The 10,845-nt window shown below is 40.9% G+C and overlaps 2 long non-coding RNA genes across 3 annotated transcripts; both read left to right on the top strand.

Annotated features, from left to right (window-relative positions):
• Positions 1-4,474: 4,474 nt before the first annotated feature.
• On the top strand, positions 4,475-5,503 carry LOC119134966. 2 transcript variants are annotated; one of them, XR_005100444.1, is made up of 4 exons: positions 4,475-4,724; positions 4,847-4,924; positions 5,031-5,143; positions 5,260-5,503. It is a non-coding gene; the product is annotated as an uncharacterized LOC119134966 (long non-coding RNA). The 2 variants fall into 2 exon arrangements; XR_005100443.1 differs by having other exon boundaries at positions 4,847-4,928.
• A 1,545-nt stretch (positions 5,504-7,048) lies between these two features.
• On the top strand, positions 7,049-8,678 carry LOC119134984. Its single transcript, XR_005100461.1, has 3 exons — positions 7,049-7,092; positions 8,437-8,508; positions 8,587-8,678. It is a non-coding gene; the product is annotated as an uncharacterized LOC119134984 (long non-coding RNA).
• Positions 8,679-10,845: the final 2,167 nt, after the last annotated feature.

Here is a 10,845-nt window from a genome sequence, read left to right as displayed (position 1 = left end):
CAACAGCGTAGTTCCAACAACACTAGCTACTCGGACATAGTGATACACGTCGGCTCCAATGATGTTAGGATGAGGCAATCGGAGATCACAAAGAGAAACATAGCGAGGACTTGTGATCTCGCCAGAAAGATGAGTCGGCATCGAGTATTTGTCTCTGGCCCCCTGCCTGGGAGAGGCACTGATGAGAGGTTTAGTAGATTAGTCTCCCTTAATCGATGGATGGCTGGGTTCTGTAATAAGCAGGGACTGTATTTTATAGATAACTGGCCCTCCTTCTGGGGCCGCCCCGACCTGCTGAGGAAGGACGGCCTTCACCCTAACCGTGAAGGCGCCTTCACTCTTTCTAGGAATATAGATTACTGTTTGAGCCACGCATGACAGGTCACTTTAGAGCAGGCCGGGGCACAGGTGATTAGACCACCTGTCAGGATGGGTTTGGAGTCTGTTAAGCTAAAGTTAACTAGCGCTAGGCTAGACTTCCAGCATGCACATAGCTCCTTGTGTAGACTAGAGCGTGAGCGAGTTTGAATAGTGCCACAGTACACAAACACACTTTCTACTGGGGTAGTAGACAAATCCAATCACTCCACCCCAACCGGTTTTGCTGATGAAACGGTGCCTGTTTCAGATAATTTTACATGTGTAACAAATATTTACTATCAGATTCCCACGGTCGTAACGTCCCGCCGCGCTAACAAACATTCGAGAGGTGATGTCAGGCCTAGAGAACACAATCTTACTCGCATCTCGTTTAAATATCCTTCGATAGATACGCACCCTGACCGACCGATTACGCTTAAACTCGGTTTTATGAATATTAGATCGCTTCATACAAAAGCAGTTCTCGTTAATGACCTCATCACGGAACATAATCTAAACGTTTTTGGTCTCTGCGAGACCTGGTTAAAACCTAATGAACTGCTGCCGCTTAATGAGGCCTCGCCTCCAAATTTTGTGAGCTCGCATGTGGCGCGTCCTCGAAAAAAGGGTGGGGGTGTCGCCCTCATCTCGAATTCTGAGCTGAGACTTAGGCCTCGTTCGACCAATGTATTTAAAACATTTGAAGTTCTCACTGTCCGATCCACCGCTTTACCGTCATTTTATCTTGCTGTTATTTACCGTCCACCCGGGGCTTACTCTGGCTTCCTGGATGAATTTTCAGAATTCGTGGCTGATCTCGTAACCAATGCCGATAATATAATTATCATGGGTGATTTCAACATCCACATGAATTTACCGTCAGAGCCACTTACTTCGGCGTTTCAGACTTTAACTGATATGTTTGGTTTTTCGCAAGCCGTACAGGCAGCAACGCATAAGAATGGAAATACCATAGATCTGGTATTATCCCGAGGACTTGCAACCTCAAATATAGCAGTGCTGCCATACACTACTGTTTTGTCTGATCATTACTTAATAAAATTTGAAATTTTAGTTTCTTGTCAAAGACAAGAGAGCAATCGGAATTATAGGAGCCGTAATTTTAACTCCATGACTGCAACTGCGCTATCTGAGTTACTGTCGCCGGCAACTGCCATATTTCCCGCGTACACCGGCTCTGTTGATAACCTTACAAATGAATTCAATGCGACATTGTTAAATGCCATTGACTCTGTGGCGCCGTTATGTCTGAAAACTCGCCGTAGATTGCCTACTCCGTGGTTCACGGATGAAACTCGTACGCTTAAGCAATTATGTAGAAAGCATGAGCGCAGATGGCGTCTAACCAAACTTGAGGTTTTCCATCAGGCATGGCAGGACAGCCTCCTGAAATATAAAGATGCGCTTATCTTAGCAAAAACTCGGTATTTCTCGCAAGTTATTAATCTCAATAAAAACAATCCGAAACACCTATTTGATACAGTGGCAAAGCTGACTCTACGCCAGCCGACCCCCGATAATTCCTTCCACTCAGCTGACGAGTTCATTAAATTTTTTGCTCAAAAGGTTGAGTCCATTAGGGACGAGATCAAGAATACCATTCCAATCGCGCGGTCGAGCCCGCCGTGTACCAACGCTGATGATCATGCAACAACCCTCTCAACTTTTAATAGCGTGTCCCTTGAAAGGCTTACACAAATGGTTAGTGCGGCTAAACAAACAACATGTTTGCTCGACCCTCTTCCAGCCAAACTACTTAAAGAATTATTTCATATTTTAGGACCGTCTGTCTTAAATATAATCAAGCTGTCTGTCTCCTCTGGGATAGTGCCAACAGCCTTCAAAACCGCTATCATTAAACCGTTGCTTAAGCGACCAAATCTTGACCCGGACTGTCTCAGTAATTATAGGCCAGTTTCAAACCTCCCATTTATAGCAAAACTTCTTGAAAAAGTAGTAGCACAGCAGCTTAATGATTACATGGTCGCCAATAATCGATATGACTCTTTTCAGTCTGGTTTTAGAGCTAATCATTCCACTGAGACAGCACTTGCTAAAGTGACTAACGATCTCCTCATAGCTATGGATTCAAACACTTCATCTGTACTGTTACTACTCGATCTTAGTGCTGCCTTCGACACTGTAGACTTTGATATTTTATTAGGGCGTCTTAAAAGTTGTGTTGGTATTTCAGGGTCAGCACTAGGCTGGTTCCATTCCTATCTATCAAATAGGACGCACCGAGTGGTCCATGGCAATGCGTCCTCTGAGCTCTATAATGTTACGTGTGGTGTCCCACAGGGATCGGTTCTTGGACCAATTTTATTTAACATTTATATGATCCCGCTTGGGGACATAATACGTAAATATAATATTAGTTTTCAATGCTACGCGGATGACACCCAATTATATATGCCATTATCGATGACAGATCCGCGTGATTGTTGTAATCTTGAGGCATGCCTTGCGGAGATCAAGCAATGGATGTCTCTCAACTTCCTTCGTCTTAACCCAGATAAAACTGAGATGTTGATAATTGGTCCAACTCGTTTTCAACACTTGTTCAAGGAAACCGCTATAACTATAGATAACCGTACTATCACACAGAGCGATACTGTAACTAATCTCGGGGTAATGTTTGACCAAACTCTCTCCTTTCAAAAGCACATTAAGAATATAACCAGAATTGCGTTCTTTCACCTTCGTAATATTGCAAAGATTCGTCCGATCCTCTCGACCGGTGATGCGGAAACTATTATACATGCGTTCGTCACGTCGCGCCTGGACTACTGTAATGTACTATTCTCTGGTCTTCCTAAGTCCCGCATCAAAAGTCTACAGTTAGTACAAAATGCTGCTGCAAGGCTGCTCTCACGGACAAGAAAATTTGATCACATTACCCCAATATTAGCCAACTTACATTGGCTCCCGGTCCATTTAAGATGTGACTTCAAGGTTCTTCTATTAACCTATAAATCATTGCATGGCTTAGCGCCTTCGTATCTCGTCGACCTAGTTGTTCCTTATGCTCCGTCTCGTAACCTTCGTTCGCAAAACGCTACCCTTTTAGCGACACCGAGGGCCAAGAAAGTGTCTGCAGGGTCTAGAGCATTTTCTATCCGGGCTCCAGAGCTTTGGAATGCCCTCCCAATGGATATTAGGACTGCTACCTCAGTAGAAACATTTAAGACACGTTTAAAGACACATTTCTATGACATGGCCTTTAACTAACTTGGAGTGGCCGATTCGGCCGGAGTTTGTTTTGTTTTGTTTTCTCTCCCCCCCCCCCTCCCCGGCCGGGGAGGTGGTTAGGTGGCACCCAAGCTGACAGCGGCTATCTGGATTCTTGTGGGCTAATTCAGGTTGGGGGAACTGCAGCTCAACCTCCACAGCCAGGATAGCAGAGGGCTCCTCTGGCAGACCTTCGCTCTGACTTGGACATCCACTTTTGATTTTCATATTATGTATTATTTGTGCCCTCTCTGCATCCATTACAACCTGGTGATCCTGAAAGGGGGATCCTTCCATCTGTGGTCCCTTCTCAAGGTTTCTCATTTTCCCCGGGCAGGGGTTTTGAGTTTTTCCTTGCCCTTTTGGGAGCTTTAGAGCTGCACCTTCTTGGGCCGCCCATGCATGTGGCAGTATCGGCACCTGCTGGGCAAACGACCCTCTGAAGGCGAGAGGGTGGCGAGGGGATGGCGCGGCCGTTGACACCTAAAACAATCTTTGTGCTGGTAAGACTAGTCTACTCGTCTGCCGGATCGACGGGAGATTCCGTCTCATCGTCCGTCAAAGGGAAGGCTTTGTTCCCTTAACTCAACTTGATTTAAATTTTACACTTTTAAAAATTTTGACTATTTAAATATTCAACTTTCAAACTTTTTTACTTTTAATATGTTTAACTTTTGTAAATGAACTCATAGATGAGCTAAGAGGCGACTTTTTACATTTTATTCATTCTAATTCTACAATCAAATTTTAAAGATGATTTCAGGGATGTACTTTAAAAGTTTTTAACTTTCAAAATGTTTACGTTTTCTAAATTAACTCCCAGATGAGTTAAGGGGTGACTTTAACTTTTTAAATGTTTTAATTCTAATCCTGCAGTCAAATTTTAAAGATGACTTAAGGAAAGGCCTTTTAAACTTTATTGTTTTATCATTATTTTAAATTTCAACGTCGTAATCACGAGGCGAGAACAGAAAACAGACGAGGTAAGTTGCTCATCAATAAACATGTTTTTTCCCTTTCTAAAAACACTAAATGCTTCTATTTCACTCTTCTGTATTTTAAGAGTTTCTTTTATCTGGCGAAAGCAGTTCATCCCACAATGGAGGCCAGAGGTAAGCATGACATATCACCTTATTGTATCATTGTAACATTTTGTAATTCGTAGGCAAGCTTCTGCAGAATTGCACATTTTTAATCACTTTACTTGGATTGTCCTTTTCTTTTCTCCACAAAGACCTTGAGGATGCAAAAACTTTCAGCGTGGACCAATGACTCCCAAACCAGGGAGGCGAGAAGCAAGACTTATTCTTCTGTGTGTAGGCAACAAATATTTTATTGACTATTGTCACGAAACACCCCCTTTAATTTTAAATGTTTTTCAACTCGTATCCTCACCAACTCAATGTTTGTTGTTTCAGTTTTTCCGTGTTTCCTGTAACTCCACGTGCTCCATTTGTCAAGACAGGAGTTTGGCCCCTGCGGTACTCAACCTTGATGGGATTTGGCCTGTCTTGCCAGAGAAATGACACAGGTTTGTGAATGTGTTCACGTCATTCACTCTTTAGTACATGGATGCTAGTTGCACATGTTCTTGAAGTATTGTAATGTGATTTTCAAAAATGATTTCATAATGATATTATATTGTAGCACAGCGACAGCCAAGTCTTTCAAAAAGACTCGTACGATGGAGGCCAGCATCATGCGACGCAAACTCCCAAACCAGCGTGGCAATCGTGACTTCTGCTGATTCTTCTATGGAACGATCAAGGGCACCTCTGGCAGCTCTTCGCTTTGACTCGGACATCTACTTTTTTATTTTATTTTATTATTTTTTTTAACATGCTGTCTTTTATGTGCCCTCTCTGCATCCATTGCAGCCTGGTGATCCTGAAAGGGGGATCCTTCCATCTGTGGTCCCTTCTCAAGGTTTCTCATTTTCCCCTGGCAGGGGTTTTTGAGTTTTTCCTTGCCCTTTTGGGAGCTTAAGATCAGGGGGTGCTTTGAGAATAATTGCCAATTTGTCTATGTGAAGCCCTTTGAGACTGCTTGTGATTTAGGGCTATGTAAATATATTTTACTTGACTTGACTTCTACGAGTAGCCAGCGAGGAAAATTGACAGGAAGCCCTTTTTAGTTTTGCTGCTTTTCCTCACCTCCATGTTTTTATCGTATCTTCTTGGGTATTGCCTGGCCTTTAACTGTTGGAAACTTGTCCCTCTGGTTTTACTCTATTAAGTCTCAGATACGTACAGTCTGTTTTCTGTTCTCCTTTATTTATGTATTTATTTGTTTATTTGTTTGATTGCTTATTTATTGTTTAATCATACATTTATTTGGTTACTTTTTCGGCAATGCTTTGAACTCTGAAGTTGTAATCATTTTGATTTGCACAATTGCTGGACTTTATACATTTCTTTGCCTCAAACCATGTTTACATTATCTTTTGTATATGTATCCCAAGTCTGTCTAATACCATCTGCAATCATGCTACAGTTGAATTATTAAATAAATAAATAAACAAACCACTTGTTGTGTTTATGCGGAGTAGAGATGAACGCTAATGTACTTTTTTATTCAGCAACTTTTTATTTTTCCCCACTCGTCTCACATAGCAGTACAATCCCTCTTGCGCACCACAGCGCACCCCACTGACAACATTATGCAAGACAACCTCTAGCGCACTATATATATGTATTATAGTTTCAACATACGATAATGCCACACCACTGACTTTAACATTAATAATAAAAAACAGCATTCACATGCTCAAACATAACTTTTTCAAGTCAAATACAGTACTTTTACCCCACTACTGTCTTTTCATTCAGCTGGAAAAAATAAATCAGTTTTGTTGCCCCCAAAAATAGCCAACTTGGTTTGGTATATCATGTTTTGCGTTTTCACTATTTAAAATGTGAATTTGAACATATTTAAATCAAATCCAGTGTATTCATTTTATTCTTGATATATTTTTTTTAATGTTTATTGAATCAGTAAAAATTTGATGTCTTGACGGTTTATTGTGGTGTCTGGAAAAAAAAAAGGGAATCGACTTTGTTTCCTACTTCCGGATTTTATTCACATTGCTGTGATTGTTTACAGCAATGGGTCCCAATTTATTAGTCTTTGGTATGACCTGGCTGGGTTTTGAACTCATAACCTTCCAGTTCCAGGGTGGACATTCTACCACTAGGCCACTGAGCTGGAGCTTTTGTGTTGTTTTTAGTTTATATAAACTTTTAGCTTTTTTTTTTTTTTTAATTTCATTTTTTAAATATTTTAGCAGATGCACTGATCGTTTGGCATTTTTAATTTTGTTGTACATGTGACAATGACAATAAGGATCTATCTATTTATCTATCTGTGTAACTAATAAAGTTGTGACAATATGCCCAAACAGCTTTTTTTTTTTACTCCGTCACGCATAAAAGCGGGTGGGGACACCAAGCTGCCCTCGTTACAGCAAACTTGAAGACAGAGGTAAGTGGTTTCTCAGGTATCTCCCCTCCAACTTCAAATTTGATTTTGGATGAACATCTTTGATAAACACTGAGGCATGTGCCTAGTTCATTTATTAATTATTTTGTTTTAACCTGGACTGATGTGTTGGTGTGCAAATTATCATTTCCAAACAGGGTGGAGGTTAATCAAATATTCTAAGATTCTGCCGTTTCATTTACTATACTCTGAAAAAAATATTGTCCTGTTGTTGCAATGGTCTTTTTCTGAGGTACATTCTGATGAATTTGGAATGAATTAACTCCATCAGATGCATGAAAGTGAAAATAAGTTGTAAAACAAGCGTAGGCGGCACTTTTAAATCTGCTATATTGTTTTACCTGTGAAAATTAATGCTGTATCATAAGAAGGCTGCTCAAAGTCTGCGCGCAAGGCTTTTGCACGAGGAAAATTGGCCGTCCATGTGTGCACAATGGGACAAAATGTCCACCGCCATACCCATGTGCTTGCAATTGAAGACATTGCTGGTTTAAAGTCAAAGTGGATACACAAACAAAGAAAGGAAGATTAGTAAAATCACATGCTACAAATACAAGCAACATTTCAAGTTGCTTTGGCCGCTTTCGGTCATCCGTTTTGCAATTTGTCTGAGTGAAGGCAAAGTGCTTCGCCTTGTCGCTAAATGCTGCAGTGGGACATGCGTTCGCCAGATTGACAAGAACTTTGCACATTTTTTGAAATTTTCTTCACAGACTTGGAATGAAATGGAAATGTGTATACAAAAAAAAGATCCGAAAAATTCCTGATTATTATCGTTTGGCACTTTGTCTTTCAGAATGAACAGAAAAGTAATCAAAGCCCAAGTGGTGGGGATGCGGCGCGACGTTCGGGCCAGAGCGTGGAAGTCAACCGGCGAGATGGATGGGCATTACGAAAACGTAACTGTTGCCCTCTGTGATGGTACGACCGCTTTTAAGATGACTCTTTTCAGTCATCTGGCGAGCCAAGTCACAGAGGGCAACAGTTACGTTTTCGCCCATTTCATGGCGGAGGCGAAAAGCCCCAACGTGCTGCTGTGTCAAAAGAGCAGCAGGATATACGTCGGGGCGGAGGTGCAGTGCAGCGATGCCTTAAGGGCTGAGGCACTCCACCTCATTTTCCCCCCGTCGTTGCCGATGCCCCTCAGCGAGGTGATCAGAAACCCTCCTGAGGGGCTGGTGAACGTTGAGGGACAGGTCGAAAGTGTAAGTTTATTTCACGTGCATGTTAAATATCTATTTAGAACTACTAAAAATACAAAAATTTGTTTTCTTGCCTTAAACATTGCAGGATAACGCAATGGTATGTCTGTTTGTTCCAAATTAGAAACAGCCAACCAGGATAGTGTCTGCGCGCGGGGCTCGGTTGGTGCCCTTGAGCGTCGTGTTCCTAAAACAAGTAAGTAACCTGTCGCTTTGCTGTTATTGCACTTCACGCATGCATACTGAAGTAATATTTGGTTTTAAACTCTTGCAGAATGAAGCGGTCGTAAAAGTGGCCGTGTGGAGGGAGGCGACCTTGACCCCGATCAAGGTTGGGGCCTTCTACAGTTTCACGCACCTTCGTGCCGTGACAAATGATTTCGGCCTGTCCCTCAAGGCTGTAAAACGGAAAAGGAATGTCATCAGTTTAGGTTGTTTTGAATGAACGAGTAGAATACTACAAATGCCGGCTTTCCATACAATCTCGTTCAAATTTTACAACTTTACGACAAAGGCTGTTGAATTGTGACCAGCGTGTCTGCAAACAACCCCCCCTGGTGGGGACAAAACGGTACAGATAATGGAAGGATTTTATGAATTAGTAATTGCATGTGATGTGACTGTGATGAATTGACCTTTAACTTTATGGAGTTATTTGTGACCTTTGAGTTATATAATTGTTCTCAGTTTTCACCTGAGTAAACCTAATTGTGTTTTTATTCCCTAGGGCTACGATACAACTGTAAGCTTGGTGGCTATTGGGCTCATGTTTGAGGAGGAGGAGGTCAAGTTGGTGGATGGGGAGGGGGTCGAAACCGCAATTGCCTTGACCGTATGGACAAAGACTTTTGTTGAGCCACCAACAATACCAGAAGATGGACTCCAATTAAAACTCGTTTATTCGGAGGGTGAAGTGGTGGAAATTTCCAAATAAATTCTTTTTTGCCAATGCTGTCCATTTGCCTATTTTTCTCGGTCATAACATTTAGCGTTTTTGTGTAATTAGCAAATTTGTGCCTTAAAATCCCCCATTCATTCTTAATGGCAACGTCAACCAGAGCCAGTTTCCTGTAGTGGATTCGATTCCCACATTGGGTGTCATAAATTATTTTACTCTTTATTCTTCCCGCTTATCATTTTCAACGCTTATCATTTGTAACTTTTGTCATTCGCATTCAACATTCATTACATTAAGCAATTTCCACCACTTTGCTTACGCATTCGCATTCAACATACACATTCATTACATTAACCAAATTCAACCACGCTTATCATTTTTAACGCTTATCATTTGTAACTTTTTTGTAACATTTGTAACATTTCATTTTTAACGCTTATCATTTGTAACTTTTTTGTAACATTTCATTAACGCTTATCATTTGTAACTTTTTTGTAACATTTGTAACGTAACATTTTTAACGCTTATCATTTGTAATTTTTTTGTAACATTTGTAACATTTCATTTAACATTTATCATTTGTAATTTTTTTGTAACATTTGTAACTTAACATTTTTACCGCTTATCATTTGTAACTTTTTTGTAACATTTGTAACATTTCATTTTTAACGCTTATCATTTGTAACTTTTTTGTAACATTTGTACTTAACATTTTTAACGCTTATCATTTGTAACATTTTTGTAACATTTGTAACACTTCATTTTTAACGTTTATCATTTGTAACTTTTTGTAACATTTGTAACGTAACATTGGCCTTCGCCTTCACACGCAATTTCTCCAGAAATTGCAATTCTAGTTAATTATTTAGTTTTAACCTGGACTGATGTGTTGGTGTGCAAATTATCATTTTCAAACTGGGTGGAGGTTAATCAAATATTCTAAGATTCTGCCGTTTCATTTACTATACTCGGAAAAAATATTGTCCTGTTGTTGCAATGGCCAGATTGACAAGAACTTTGCACATTTTTTGAAATTTTCTTCACAGACTTGGAATGAAATGGAAATGTGTATACAAAAAAAAGATCCGAAAAATTCCTGATTATTATCGTTTGGCACTTTCTCTTTCAGAATGAACAGAAAGGTCATCAAAGCGCAAGTGGTGGGGATGCGGCGCGACATTCGGGCCAGAGCGTGGAAGTCGGCCTGTGAAATGGATGGGCATTATGAGAACGTAACTGTTGCCCTCTGTGATGGTACGACCCCTTTTAAGATGACTCTTTTAAGTCATCTGGCTAGCCAAGTCACAAAGGGCAACAGTTACGTTTTCGCCCATTTCATGGCGGAGGCGAAAAATCCCAACGTGCTGCTAAGTCAGAAGAGCAGCAGAATATACGTGGGGGCGGAGGTGCACTGCAGCGATGCCTTAAGGGCTGAGGCACTCCACCTCATTTTCCCCCCGTCGTTGCCAATGTCCCTCAGCGAGGTGATCAGAAACCCTCCTGAGGGGCTGGTAAACGTTGAGGGACAGGTCGAAAGTGTAAGTTTAATTCATGCGCACATGCATGTTAAATATCTATTTAGAACTACTAAAAATACAAAAATTTGTTTTCTTGCATTAAACATTGCAGGATAAC

Source organism: Syngnathus acus, chromosome 15 (genome assembly GCF_901709675.1).
Source record: "Syngnathus acus chromosome 15, fSynAcu1.2, whole genome shotgun sequence".
Classification (NCBI taxonomy): domain Eukaryota; kingdom Metazoa; phylum Chordata; class Actinopteri; order Syngnathiformes; family Syngnathidae; genus Syngnathus; species Syngnathus acus.
The sequence above is the reverse complement of the archived record's forward strand: the minus strand, read 5'-3'. Positions and strand labels throughout refer to the sequence as shown.